The sequence below is a fragment of the Callithrix jacchus genome, chromosome 13, assembly GCF_049354715.1.
Source record: "Callithrix jacchus isolate 240 chromosome 13, calJac240_pri, whole genome shotgun sequence".
In the NCBI taxonomy this organism is placed as follows: Eukaryota; Metazoa; Chordata; class Mammalia; order Primates; family Cebidae; genus Callithrix; species Callithrix jacchus.
The window spans coordinates 37,162,254-37,176,909 of NC_133514.1; the positions used below are offsets into that span (position 1 = coordinate 37,162,254).

General features: G+C 38.6%; 1 long non-coding RNA gene across 14 annotated transcripts in view; it reads left to right on the forward strand.

The window, feature by feature from the left end:
* LOC118146787 (uncharacterized) overlaps positions 1-14,656 on the forward strand; it is a 116,327-nt gene that overhangs the window by 82,658 nt on the left and 19,013 nt on the right. For 10 of the 14 annotated variants that reach the window (XR_013525289.1, XR_004732769.3, XR_004732766.3 and 7 more), the window contains 3 exons: positions 4,173-4,289; positions 4,962-5,060; positions 6,549-10,876. This is a non-coding gene — a long non-coding RNA (uncharacterized LOC118146787). Of the gene's footprint in view, positions 1-1,039; positions 1,169-4,172; positions 4,290-4,961; positions 5,061-6,548; positions 10,877-14,656 lie in introns of those variants that run through there. The other 4 variants (XR_013525292.1, XR_004732767.3, XR_008475937.2 and 1 more) reach the window with 2 other exon arrangements.

Genomic DNA, 14,656 nt, shown 5'->3' on the forward strand with positions numbered 1-14,656 from the left:
CCACGAGGAGATAAAGAGGGCATACACACAAATAACAATGTTACGCTGAAGATTTATAGAAGCACTATGACCTGATCAAGGACAAAGACCTTTGCAACCTCCTCGAACTTCCGCTGATGCCTATACATATGTGGTCACCGGTTACCTCCTGACCTCAACTCCCTCTTTGGTGCCCCTTTCCCAGTATGAAAGGAATTTTTGAGATCCATGCTTTTTAAGGTGATTCTTTGGGTCACTAGTCCACCATCTTTTGAGTTTGCTTGCTGTCCAAAATAACATCACTTTCCTTGCCCAAATCCTTGTCTCTCAACTTATCGACTATCATGCAGTGAGCAGTACAAGCTTTGGACTCAACTATAGCAGGAGAGCAATCATTTCCTTTATTTCCCCTCCCTGCCATCTCATTAATTGTTGCAGAAAAGAAGACCAAGAATTTAACTATACTTGAAGAGCCTTTCACAAGACAATGTCTGTCTCTTGGGATCATTCAAATTCCAAAGAGAACTATTGACAACTTAATCTTTATTTCCCATCCATTCATTCTCCCTAGTAATCACTATTGCCCTTCACCCCACTCCCATAACCTGTTTTGCCACCATCATGTTTTTGCTAGCGTGGTACATAAACTTCCAAACCCCACTGGAAGTGTGGGTAAAACTCTGCGAATCTCCTTGTGCATTCATTAACGATTTTGTATGCCGTTTTTCCAGTTAATCTGCCTTTTGTTAGTTAGCTTTTCAATGAACTTTCAGACGTCAAAGGGGGAGTGTTCCCTTAGTCCCTATACTGGCTTCCCATTGTCAATAAAATTAGCCCTCACACCATGGATATTTAAATCTCCCATGTTGACCTTAATGTAACTGTTAAACTTTCCTCTTCCTCATTTCTCCTTTACGTCCTTGGGCATCAGGAAACATGCAAAACAACATACATGCTTTTCATTTTTCTGTCTTGGTTCATAATGTACCTTCTGTAAGAAATGTTCTTCCCTCCCTTCACACCAATTTTCATATGACCAAATTCTGTCCATCCTTCAAAGGCCAGATGCCATGCTGCTTTCTTCATGAAGGCTTCCCTATTCTCAGCCAATGCCAGCTGCAGGAAACGAAGTAATGTAAAGCCAAACTGAGACGAGTTTATGGCTGGTACTAAAAGAAAAGAATAAAAGGTTAGTGAGGACTAAGCTTTGATTTTTTTTTACCATGCCCAAATTCCTGTCTAAGGGATCTGGGGAGTCATGCCCTACTTACCATAAATTCTCATCAGATGGGCTTTATTTAACCCTACATCTTGTGACTTACTTTCCAATCTGTTCTGGCACAACACTAGGTGACAAAGAAGAAAATCAAAATATTTTACTACAAAACATGCTTCTTTGCCATATTTTTAAATGACCCTGCAAGCCATCCTTTATAGGGGGGTGGGGGCGGGGCAGGGAGGATTTGCAACTGTAAAGAATATTAACATACCTAGATCGTTTTCTTCCAGGCTCTCCCAATCCTAAAGAAATTAACTGAGAGTCTGGCACCTTTTAAAGGTCTGAATAGGAAACATTTGTCACTATTGTCTCTAAGAGCAGCCACCATGAGACTTCGAAAGAACCACAATCTTTTGTCTTAACCCAAATCTTTCCTTTCTGTTAATCCTAGGTCTTTAGACAAACTCAACCAATTATAAATCAGAAAATGTTTCAATTTACTTAGAGCCTGGAAGCTCCCTGCTTTGAATTGTCCCACCTTTCTGGACCAAACCAATGTATTTCTCAAATGTATTTGATTGATGTCTCATGCCTCCTTAAAATGTATAAAACCAAGTTGCACCCTGCCCATCCTGAAGACATATTCTCAGGACCTCCTCAGAATATGGCTATGTCACAGGCCATGGTCACTCGTATTTGGCTCAGAATAAATTCCCTAAATATTTTACAGAATTTGACTCTTTTTTTCAACGTTAGTCTAGAAATAAAGGTAAACATATAAAGTCATAATTCTGTAACAGATATTGGGATGTGCCTGAATGAGATCTAAGTATGGGATTACCCAAGACTGAGTAGTGACTGAGCCCTTCAGAACCTTGAGTAGAAATGAACTACTTGGTAGTAGGGCTGGACATTGAGAAAGAGCTATAGCTAGTTCTTTCTATGGTACTGGCTGACATGAGGGACCTTTCCAACTCTGACCTTATGCAATGCTGATGTTCAACATTGCAAAAATAGCTCCTGATGACTTATCTAAACTCCTATTGTACTTTTGTTGTGTCTTTCTTACGATACTAAAATTAATGATGATATAATGAGAACATTATCTATCTGTCCCATCTCCACTGATAAATGATAGCATGCTCAAAGGCAAGGCTCACCTGATATAGTACGCTGTACATAATTGTCAGACCACCCAGTTAAAAAGTTGAGACATCAAAGCATTGATATCCATACTGGTTCTATCACATTAAGCATTGTTACAATAGTAAATTCAAAGACGGATGATTCTGGTGCCATAAAGAGGCTTGTCTTTGTACTTGGCAGTCTCCCGATGAAATGGCGATGTTCTGAAACTATCCAGTCTTTATTGATCAATACAGCATATGCCAATTTGACAGAAAATTCCATTTTTTTTTTCTGTTCTAAGGGTATCTTGACACTGCAGATGATTAAATAAAGTGTGAGAGGTACACTCACTGTCACATTATATCAATGTCTGCAACATGACTGGAGTGAGACCAGAAATTTCCATGAGACCCAAATTATTCCCATATGAGGGAAGAATACAGTCATTATACTTAGCTTAGTAAAAGAAGAACATGATGAAAAAAACAGTATTTCTATAAAATATGGGAGCTACTTTAATCTATCACTTCCGTCCTTAATGAAGTAGAAATAAACTTCACAATCAGCTCACCTGTGAGGATCGTAATCTGCTTTATAAATGAGACATTAGGGTAAACCTGGCCAGAGGAACATGATGAGGGAAGTAGCTTTTGTTAATTAAAATAAATAATTTCCTGTCTGTTTTGAATTCTGTTTTATCTGTTGCTACTTTCCCTAACAAGGCCTCTCTGTCTATTAATAATGAAAAACCTGGTCCCAAATCATTTATATCTAAATGATTAGATATATGTGACTTCAATGAGCATTGGTCCTGCTCATGGATGCTCCTATGGAAGGCTGTGAAAGCACAATTTTAGAATGTTTCTTTCCTCCTATGCATCCCGAAAGGCACTGGGATTTAAATTTACTCTCATTCTGTCATCTTTCAACAGAATGATTTTCCCCACTTTGGAAAAACTGTTCCAATGTTTTTGGACATCAGGGTTAATGTCAGTTTTCTTAAGTTGTGAGTACATCTCACTGAAGTAAATAAACGTTTTAATTCTTAAATAGTATCTCTTCCACCCCACAACCCTGTTCCCCAAGGAAGAGAGACTTGATTTAAAAGATGATCCAGTAATATATTCTGTTTGCTTTCCTGCCTTCTCTTTGGCTAAATGCTGCATTGATTGTAGCACTTGAAGTGTTGCCACATTCAGCAATACAAGCTTCACATGATTTGATATTTAACTTGTGGGAAAGAAGCCCAGATCTTTCTCTCCCTCTTTTTTTCTCCCTGTGTGTTTATTGAAATAAGAAGTGTCATAACCAGCTTGTCTGTTTACTTTCAGCCCATTGTTTTGGGAAGAATGAGGAAAAAAACTGACTAGCATTCAGAAGCAGCAGTCAAGAAAAGCACACATCTTTTTTCCTCTTATATACAAACTTGTTTAATCAGAGCATTTGTACTTTGATGTATTATTATTACTTCTCTCTATGGGAATTGATTTGTAATACTACCTAATCAGTGTGGAGCTGAGTAATAAATATAAGACATTAATTTCCATAAGCCATATATATTTGAAAGCTTCATTTACATAGTGAACAATTTATTCCTATAAAATCTAATGTATTTCTATTCCTTTTGGGTTACTGTTTGCATAACCTTTTTATAGCTCTGGTGAACCATAATGCTGCCCAATGTTGACAAATTTCTCACTATTGTCCAATGCATAAAAATGTATTTTTAGTAACTCTCCAATGTTCTCTCAGTAATTTTTCTTCTTTTTTTTTCCCTCACTTACTATTGAGGGTAATTCGCTTTTAGGAGATGAAACATTCCATTTATTTCCCCTTCCAATTTCAGCATCTCATTTGGCAGTCTTCTGTAGCCTAGTAAAGGCTTCTGATATAGTTGGTACCAAGACAACCCCATTTATCCCAGACAAGACTACTCAGCTTTAAGAAAAGTGCAGACTCAGCTGTAAGTAATATCATCTTTGTCTCTAAGAGGTTGGGGAAATGAGACTGAGTGTAACTGAGTACACTTAACATATAAACTGAGCATTTTTAGGTGATTGAAGATGAATTGAAGATGTTGAAATAGATCATCATATTTTAGAAAAATACATATGTGCATAAATATAGTGTGTGCATATATATGCATTCATCTATATATGTATATGTGTATATATTATAAATATATATATACAGAGAGAGAGAGAGAGAAGCTTAACATATAAAATAGACTTAGCTTCCAACCCTTCATCTTTAGCAATTTCTACGTGCTTGAAGTTTTGATTATTTAAGATTTTTTTTTACTTTTTATAGACAACTTGAACCTAATCTCGTAATATCCTAAATGTGGATTACAATGTATAGTTTTAATGCACTTTCATGCATATGATCACATTTGATTATTACAACATTTCCATGAGGTATCAGTATGTCACTTTTGAAGATAAGGAATATAAGAACCAGGAATTTCTAGGATTATATATTATTGACACAAAGGGAGTACTTACTGGGTTTATCTGGAGTATAAGAACAACTGAAACATACACCTGTTTCAGCACAAATAGTCATTAAGGTATTGACATCATTTTATAAGACCACAGTAAATATTCCCCTGGTTACACAATCCTTTTGAACCTAGGGGAAGAGGAATTACTGCCAAGGCAGAAGTGCATTGGCTCCGGCTCTTAGTGTGTTCTCCTGTGACTCCTCCAAACAACTTGCCCTGAATCCAGTCCAGGTGGGTAGTGAACCAAAATCATTAGCTGTTGTTTCAAAAACAATGTGGAATAAATCAGGGGTCTCAGTTCAGTTCCTGAAAACAAGACTCCATTTCAACCTTCCTACCTCTGCTAGGCAGTATTCCTGGTCAAAGATTAATTGGTACACGAGAAGAGTGTTTCTTGCTCTCCCTGGAGTCAGATAAATGAATGCTGAAGAGGACGCTGGGTCTGTGTTGTAGATAGGGGCAGCACAGAGACAGGAACAAAGGTTTTCAATGAGGATGCTAAGCTTTAGTTATACCCGTTGCACCACTGTGCCATCCAGCTGACTCTGCTTCCCTGCATGAGCAATGAGGGAGAGAAGCAGGGGATTTGGAGTCAGGTGCACCTGGGTTGCAATTCTTGCTGGTCTACTTACCAGCACTGGGAATTAGGTCATGTTACCTCCCAGAGTTTCAGCATGGAGAATTGTCGAGTAAGAAGTGTGCACTGGTTTCCTACTGCTGTATAACAAATTACCACCAGCTTAGCAGCTTAAAGCAACACCCATTCATTATCTCAAGTTTCAGTTGGTCAAAAGCCCAGGCACAGTATGGCTGATCTTTGCCCAGGATACCACCAGCAAGGTATTGGCCTGGGCTGTGATTCTCATCTGCGGCTAGAGACCTTCTTTCAGGCTCACAGGGTGTGGGCAGAATTCATTTCCTTTGAGTTGGAGCTAAGTTCCTAGTTTTCCTGCAAGCTTCAGGCAAGGAGCTGCCCTCATCTCCCAGAGGTTGCCAGCAGTTTCTTGCCATGGAATCCCCAGGGACAGCCCACAAGATGCACATTTGCATTTTCCTAGGTGAACTGACACACATCTCTCTGACTTCCTTTTCTGCTAACAGATAGAAAAAAAGTCTGCTTTTAAATGGCTCTTGCGTTTAGGTCAGGCCCACCTGTATGCTCTCCCAACGTTAAGGTCAGCTGCACCATATAACATAACTTAAGCATGGGAGTAAAATCTATGATAGTCACAAACCCAGGATAATGGAGAGCATGCACATCACCAGCAGGAATCTTGGGGACAGTTTAGAATTCAACATGTCACCCAGGGGTAAAATTTCTATGAAACTATTCTATCCCCATGCAAATAGTTGGCATACAATAAATGGTAATTCCTCTGTAAAATATGGTTAAGACTTAATATATTTTTAAAGTTATGACAATTCTGATTAACTATTTTCCGCATCTGTCTTCCATTAAGAGAAAAATTTCATGTAAATTACATTAATTTTACTAATCGTAGCGTCCAGCCCACCACTGAGCGAGTAGAGTGCCTAGTAAAGACTTGTTTGAATGATGTGGGCTATGGAAAGATAAAGTCATACTCTCATACTAAATAATCGTGTTGACATTTTGAAGACTATCGGCTGTGAGTCAAGACTCTCTAAGGGTGTTTATATTCACATGCATAGTTTTAACCAATGGTCATTTATTAGCAATTCATAAACCTTTATTTACAGATCAAATGACTGTCAGCACTCAAACCTGTACTGAAGCTGCATACTGGCCACTGCTGCTCGCATGTTACCTAAACATCTCAGACTCAACGTGTTGCAAATACAACTGCATCCCACAAATAATTTCCTTCTTTTATATCTTCTGTCTCCATGAATATGTTAAAATTTCTCCAATGTCCAAGGCCAGAAACTGGATAATTATTCATTTTTGACTCTCATCCTTCTTCCCTTTTTTATCCAACTGGCGAAATCACGCCAGTTCTGTCTTCTGAATGCCTCTTTCACTTACCCTGGCTCCTTCGTTTGTTATCCTTGGTCTTCGTCATTCCCTATCTGTCAATGGCAGTTGTGTAATCAAGTTTTTGTTCTCAAGTTCTCTGATTCATTCTGCAGTCTATTGTTCAACTTATTTTTCAGAAATGTAAATCTGATCCTGTTTCTTGCCAGTTTTCAAAGAAACTCAATCAATTTTAAGAAGAAAAAAAAAACTGGCTGTCCAGCTTCTACTTTCACTACCTGGCCACCCATGAACCTCCATATAGCATGAACAGTTACTTTTAAAAAATATTTTTGAAGCATAATTTACACACAATAAAATACAGATACTATGTGTGTGTTCATGTGTTTTGATAAATGAATATGTTTGTGAAACCATTATCTAGTTAACATTTAACACATCAGTCATCTTTTTTGTAAAATATAAACCTTCTTATGTTTCTTGTTACTCTCAAAAGTGTTTCATCACAGAATGAAATTCTATTCCCATTCTTGAAACTGCCTTTGCACAATTATGATTGAGACAGTGAAAGATCTAATTTACCCAACTCCATCTTGCTTCTAACCTCCAAGCTGTCCTTGTTCATTCCTTGGCCACAGGCTGAACTAACTTTGGGAGAAACTTAGTTTGTAGTTCAAACAAAGATGGTAATAGCCTTTTGCCATTGCAGATCTTCTTCTTGCCTGTGGACTATACTGCCTTTGTAGGACTAACATTAGCCACAAGATTAGAAATTATAGTTTAGGAGTCAGGCAGCTGGAGGCTACAAAATTCTGACCCTCCCTAAACTGCTTCTAAGATCAGTGCTTGAGATATTTTGCAGACCCTGCACTTGATGGATCAGCTGGCACCCCCCAAGATCAATAAACTGGCTCATATAATCTTGTGGCCCCAACCCAGGAACTGACTCAGTGTAAGAAGACAGCTTTGACTCCCTATACTCCTGCACAGCCACATATGCATGAATTACTCTTTCTCTGTTGCAATTCCCCTGTCTTGATGAATTGACTCTATCCAGGCAGTGGGTAAGGTGAAACCCTTGGGTTGTTACATTCTTATTTATATAATTACATAGGTAGGACCCTGCCCAACTCTCTGACCTTTTCTCCTACAAATCTACCCCTCATTCATACAGCCCATCTCTATGCTCTTTTCTAGTTGTCTCCAGTTCATCTCTGCCTTTGCCTAGAACACTTTCATGGCTTTCTGCCTAACTTCTGTCAACCTTAAATAATGAGATTCAGAAAATATTATTAAGTATAGAGTGTATTTCAGTGAAAAGTGTGAGGATAGCCACCCAGGAAGCACTGACTCCAAATAAATGGGGTCAGTGCTCCTAGGTAGGGAGGTTAAGATTTTATTTACAAAAGGGAGAGACAGAGAAGTTGCAGCAGAATTACATTTTTCATACAAATGCATGCATTATAGAAATTTGATTGGTTGCAGATTGTTGATTCCAAGGAAGATTATTTTAATACTCTATGAGGAGGGATAATGACAGAGTGGGTCTTATCTCTGTTACTGTTTGGTCTTCCTAATAACTTATAAAAGAAAAAAGAAAGGGCAGAAAGAAGAAGCTACAGCTACATGCCTCATCACACAAGCCATATAGCCAGATTCCTTTCAAGGCTCAAAATAACATAAAATTTCAACAGCTTTAAATTTGAATTATTTTATTTCTTTTTTTTTTCTGACAGAGTTTCACTGTCATTACTTAGGCTGAAGTGCAATGGCGCGATCTCGGCTCACCGCAACCTCTACCTCCTGGGTTCAAGCAAATCTCCTACCTCAGCCTCCCAAGTAGCTGGGACTATAGGCATGCACCACCATGCCCAGCTAATTTTTGTATTTTTAGTAGAGATGGAGTTTCACTATGTTGACCGGGATGGTCTCGATCTCTTGACCTAGTGATCCACCCGCCTCGGCCTCCCAAAATGCTGGGATTATAGGCATGAGCCACCACACCTGGCCCGAATTATTTTATTTCACATTTCCTTCAGGTTTGTTCAAATGTCCTTTCTTACAGCCCAATAGATCCTTGTGTTTAAATGATGTGTTCTATGGGGAGCTTCTTGATGATTCTATTTTAAATTGCACTCATAACAGGGCCTAAGCCCTTACTTGTATCTTCAGCTGACAGAATTTATAAATTATTTATTTAGACACAGGGACTTACCCTGTCTCTCAGGTGTGTGATCATGCAGCCTCAATGTCCCACACTCTAGCAATTGTCCCACCTAAGCCTCCCAAGGAGCTGGGACCACAGCCCACCACCCCACCCAGATAATATTTTGTTTTTTTAGTGATGGGGTCTCCCTGTATTGCCCAACCTGGTCTCAAATTCCTGGGCTCAAGCAGTCCTCCTACCTTGGCCTCCCAAAGTGCTGGAATTACAGATGTGAGGCAGCAGGCCCAGCCTATATTTGTTTATATGTTTGCTAGAATGTAAAAGGACAAGGGATGGCTTGTTTACCACCATTTTCTCAATGCTCCAAATAGTATTTAAGAGTAGTCCTCAGTAAATATTTGTTGAATGGAGTGGGTAAAATTTACACTCTATAGCATGGCATAAAAAGTCCTTCATGATATGAACTTTGCCTTGTATCTTACCTATATTTTCTGCTTCCCATAATCCCTAAACTTCACTCAGTTTGAACTACTTAGAGTTCCTCAAAGACTAGGTTTCCCTTCACCTCTGGCCACATATTCTTAGTGTTCCTGGAATTTCCTTGCTTCCTTTGACTGCCTTTCAAATGCTTGCTTCTTGGCTGAAGTTTCTTTCTCTGTGTAACTCTTTGACTCTTTCAGCAGACTTCAATCTCCCTGCTCTATATACCTCCTCCCCACATTCTTCTTAGGATAGCCCCTAGAATGTCCAGGAAACACTCATTTTTCAGTGCTGTTTTTCCACCAGTGTCTGAGCTCTTTGAAGATTTAATGATGTCTTTCATTTTTGTATCTCTGATTGCCAGTTTAATGAATAATTTGAACTCAATGAATTTTTGAGTGTTCAAAGAAAATAATAGAAAACAAAAGAAAAGAGAAGGAAAAGGTAGGAAGAAAGGAGGAAAAAGAAAATAGCTAGAAAAGAAAAATAAAATAGATATTTAGATAAATATTGAGATATAAATTTAGTCCCTCAAAAGTGAAGAGTCCAAGGCCTCGGAAAAATAACCTAGTTAATTCATGGCTACCTTCAATTGTTAAATCTAGGGCTTATTTAGATTAAAATTTTTTCAATTCTTGCTCTCTATCTCTGTGTGTGTGAGAGAGAAACAGCAAGAAAGAGCAGGGATACTGTTTCTGAAGGGAAAAAGAAGATCGTATATGTTAAAAGTAAAATTTCAGCCAAATTGAATGTAAGGAGTTTAATTGAGCAATGAATGATTTGCAAATTGGGCAGCCCCAGAATCACAGCAGATTCAGACAGACTCCAGGGGTGCCTCGTGTTCAGAACAAATTTATAGACAAAAAAAGGAAAGTGATGTAAAGAAATAGGAAGTGAGTTACAGAAACAGCTGGATTGGTTACAGCTTGGTGTTTACTTTATTTGAATACAGTTTGAACACTCAGCATTGTATGAGCAGTTGAAGTATGGCTGCTGGGATTGGCTGAGACTCAGCTATTGTTACTGGTGCATATCCCTAAGATAGGTTTTCAGTCTTGGTAAGCTATTAAGTTAGGTTGCAGTTAGGACTCAAATACAGAATTACAGAGTCCTTCTCACGTCATATTTAGTTGGCTTTAACATACAGAAGAGAAATACATTCCTAAATAGTAGTTTGAGTATAAACTCAAAACAGGTTTAAGTACAAACAAATAGTAACACACACCACACGTGTACATATCCATATGATGTTTGTTAGACATATAATTCATTTCCTAATATTTTATTTTAATGATGGGAAACCCATTTACCAAACGATCAGATGTGAAGATCACTTTTTTGTGTGACACCTAGTAAAATCCCCCAGTTTTCCCTTATTTCAGCTTCATTCCTTCTTTAACCAATTTTTTCTTTTGAAGTTGTGCAGACCAAGGATAATAGAGAGGAAAGTTATGAGATTGTTATGTTAATTGTGTTATTTCTACTTCATATTTTATAAAGCTTTGACATCTTGGGGGCCTCTCTGGCCTGGGAGAGACTGTCCCTCCAAAGGTTATCTAATTTCTAGATATAGCAAATGTGACCCCTTCACCCCAGCCCACCCACCCTGTGAACATGCCTTTCACCAAGAAGCTAAAGCTCCTATCTCCCACCTCCTCCTCTTTGTAACTCTCAGATACCAAGCCAATAGTTCCCCTGCCCTAAAGTATTCCTGGGTCAGGTACTAACAACTAGAGAGCACCCCTGTAGCCCAGAGCCTGCTGAAATTATTCCAACTGTCTAATCCTCGACTTGATCAAACTTTGTCTCACCCATTTCTTCCCAAGGAAACCACAGTGAAGGCTCTGAGCCATGCTTTTCCCTTCTTCCTTCCTTCTGCTTCCTGAATGAACTGGCTACTTCCCTATGTGGCCCTGTGTTCCCTTCTCTTGGGAACTGCGAGTAATAAAACTTTGCATGTCATCATTCAGTCACTTATGTAAAGTAAATCTAGGTACAATCAAGAAATGGTTTTGTATAGGTAAAACAAAACTAGTAATGAATCTTTGAATAATATGATTAATTTTAATTATCAGTACTCTGCCTGCTCCTTTCCCTCAAGACTTTCATGTAATAGTAATCAAACCAGTAAAATCAAGAATTGCCTCTAATGTTAATCACACTAGAATGCAGGGAGCTATGAGGGAAAGAAATGAAAGAATTCCCTGGGAAACACTGCAATACGTGTTCACATCATTCTCTGGAACAACACTTTGGACAAAAATCCATTTAACTTGTTCTCAGCCATCATAGTTGTTTTCCTGAATCATAAAATTCCCATTATGAAATAAACCCTGACATTAACTTGATTAGTATAATCATAAATCTCAGCAGCCGCATGCATGCTTTAAACGGCCATTTTTCAGGCCACAATTATAGATTCTATTATTTTCCCTACCTATAGCCGTAATTAGATATTATTTCAATGCACAGCCAATGTTTGTCAGTATTTTTTAAAGCCATGTAAAAGACTCATTGGTGTAAAACAACTGAGACAAAGTTGTGAGAGTTCAGTGGCAATATATTAATTTTGTTGATTAATTATAAACTCGATTGAAAACAACCCAAAATTATCCATGGCCTTTGCTATGAAGGTATATACTACTATTTACACATAGCTTTCTTTGAATGTTTACATGTATGGGCGTATCTATGTTTGGGGCTCAGAAACTGAGATCTCAAAATATGGTGCTTTGAACTGAAGAAATCTTAATATCTCTTTGGTCTTTTTCACCACTCCTGTCTCACAATCGTCTGTCTCTCACAATGCGCCAGATGCAGTTGTTCTCTGAAGTTCCTTCATTTGCCTAAAGATCAGACCTACCAAAGAAGACAACAGTTACCTCTGGGCCCCTTTCTTGTGTGTTCATTAATTGAATTCATACTATTACAGGAAAGGGGTCTCAATCCAGACCCCAAGAGAGGGTTCTTGGATCTTGTGCAAGAAGGAACTCAGAATGAGTCCTTAGAGTGAAAGCAAGTTTTTTAAGAAATTAAAAGAATAAAGAATGGCTACTCTATAGACAGAGCAGACCCAAGGGCTCCTGTTTGTCCATTTTTATGGTTATTTCTTGATGACATGCTAAACAAGGGTTGGGTTATTCATGCCTCCCCTTTAGACCATATAGGGTAGCTTCCTGACTCTGTCATGGTATTTGTAAAGCATCATAGCACAGGTGGGAGTGTAGTAGTGAGGACGACCAGAGGTCCCACTCATAGCCATCTTGATTTTGGTGGGGCTTAGCCAGCTTCTTTACTGTAACCTGTTTTATCAGCAACATCTTTATGACCTGTATCTTGTGCTGACCTCCTATCTCACCCTATGACTACAAATGCCTTAACTGTCTGAGAATGCAGCCAAGTAGGTTTCAGCCTCATTTTACTCAGCTCCTATTCATCATGCAGTTGCTCTGGTTCAAATGCCTCTGATAATACTGCAGGAAGGAAGACCTAGGTCTGTCACACCTGGGCAGACTTTGATCACAAACCATTGTCTGCACTTTGAATCCAACAGGCTTTGGCCCAGGCCATTGTACGTTCCTTAAGCCTGTTGAATTCCCCTAAAAATTATCTACAACCTCCTAAAATCATCCAGACTTCCCATTTCTCTTTCTCTAAAAAATAGGATACATAATCATCTATACCGATTGTGTGCTGGCATAATTATTCTCCCCATGCACACTAACAAATTTGTGTGCCGTTTCTCCTATTAACCTGCCTTTTGTGAACTGCTTTTTCAGCCAAGGTTGCTTCAGTGGTGAAGGGGAAGTTTTCCCTTGGCCCCTATACTACATGTAGATAAATAGTTACATTATTTAGATAAGACATTAAAGAGAGCTTTCTATTCTAAAGTAAATGCTTTGTAATAAAGATTTTTCTTTGAATCACATTTACATAAATTTCATAAAGTAAGAAAAGGAAACGTTCACCTATAATATGCTGTTTAATGGATTGCTGAAATGAGGTGCTCTGTGGACATTAGTTCAGGCATGGAGGCTTGGAATTCAGTTCTTTGTAACTGGCTTGGTCTCATTCCTGAGGATGATGGAGCTTCTTGCTGATGACCATGCACAGATGATGTCAGCACTCAGAATCTCCATTTACAAAGAAACCCAACTGCAGGGAACCATTTTTACCCCTGAGTTTGGATTTCAGCTTTGCTTCCATTTAATCATGAGTGACCTTGAGTCTATTACTTGGCCTCTATAATTCTTAGTTCCATGATTTGAAAAAGGAGAGTTCGAAATGAAAAATCATAGGTCTTGGTTCTTGGTGTGGTGGTTCTTGGGGCAGAATAAACAGGACTGGTTCCCCTTTTGACTGACGTTTGGAGCTCTGGGCCAGATCGGAGATTCCCGGGCAGAAAAGCACCATCAATCTTAACGCCGCTGTTTTAGCCGGCGCAGTGGGTTGCTCAGATTCCGGTGCTGGGAATCAATAAATTGGATGTCCACTCAGAAACCTAATTAGAAAGGTGGTAATTACAAAGATGACAGATGGATAAATTTATAACGAAGGGAAGAAACCAGCCTAAAAAGGTTGAAAATACCCAAAATCAGAACACCTCTCCCTCTACAGGGGATTACAGCTCCTCATCCGCAATGGAACAAGGCCTGATGGAGAAAGACTGTGTTCTATTAACAGAAGTAGGCTTCAGAAGGTGGATGATAAAAAACTTCTGGGAGTTAAAAGATCTTGTTCTAACCCAATGTAAAGAAACTAAGAACCTTGAAAAAAGGTTTGACGAAATGCTAACAAGAATAGACAATATAGAGAGGAATATAAGTGAATTAACGGAGTTGAAAAATACAATACGAGAAGTTTGTGAAGTATGCACAAGTTTTAACAGCCAAATTGATCAGGCAGAAGAAAGGATATAAGAGGTCGAAGACTAACTTAATGAAACAAAACGAGAAGACAAGAATAGAGAAAAAAGGATAAAAAGGAATGACCAAAGTCTCCAAGAAATATGGGACTATGTGAAAAGACCTAATTTATGTTTGATAGGTGTATCCGAATACAGCGAAGAGAATGAATCCAAGCTGGAAAATACTATTCAGGATATTATTCAGGAAAACTTTCCCAACCTAGTAAGGCAGGACAATATTCAACTCAAGGTAATACAGAGAACACCACAAAGATATTCCTCAAGAAGAGCAACCCCAAGGCACATATCGTTAGATTCAC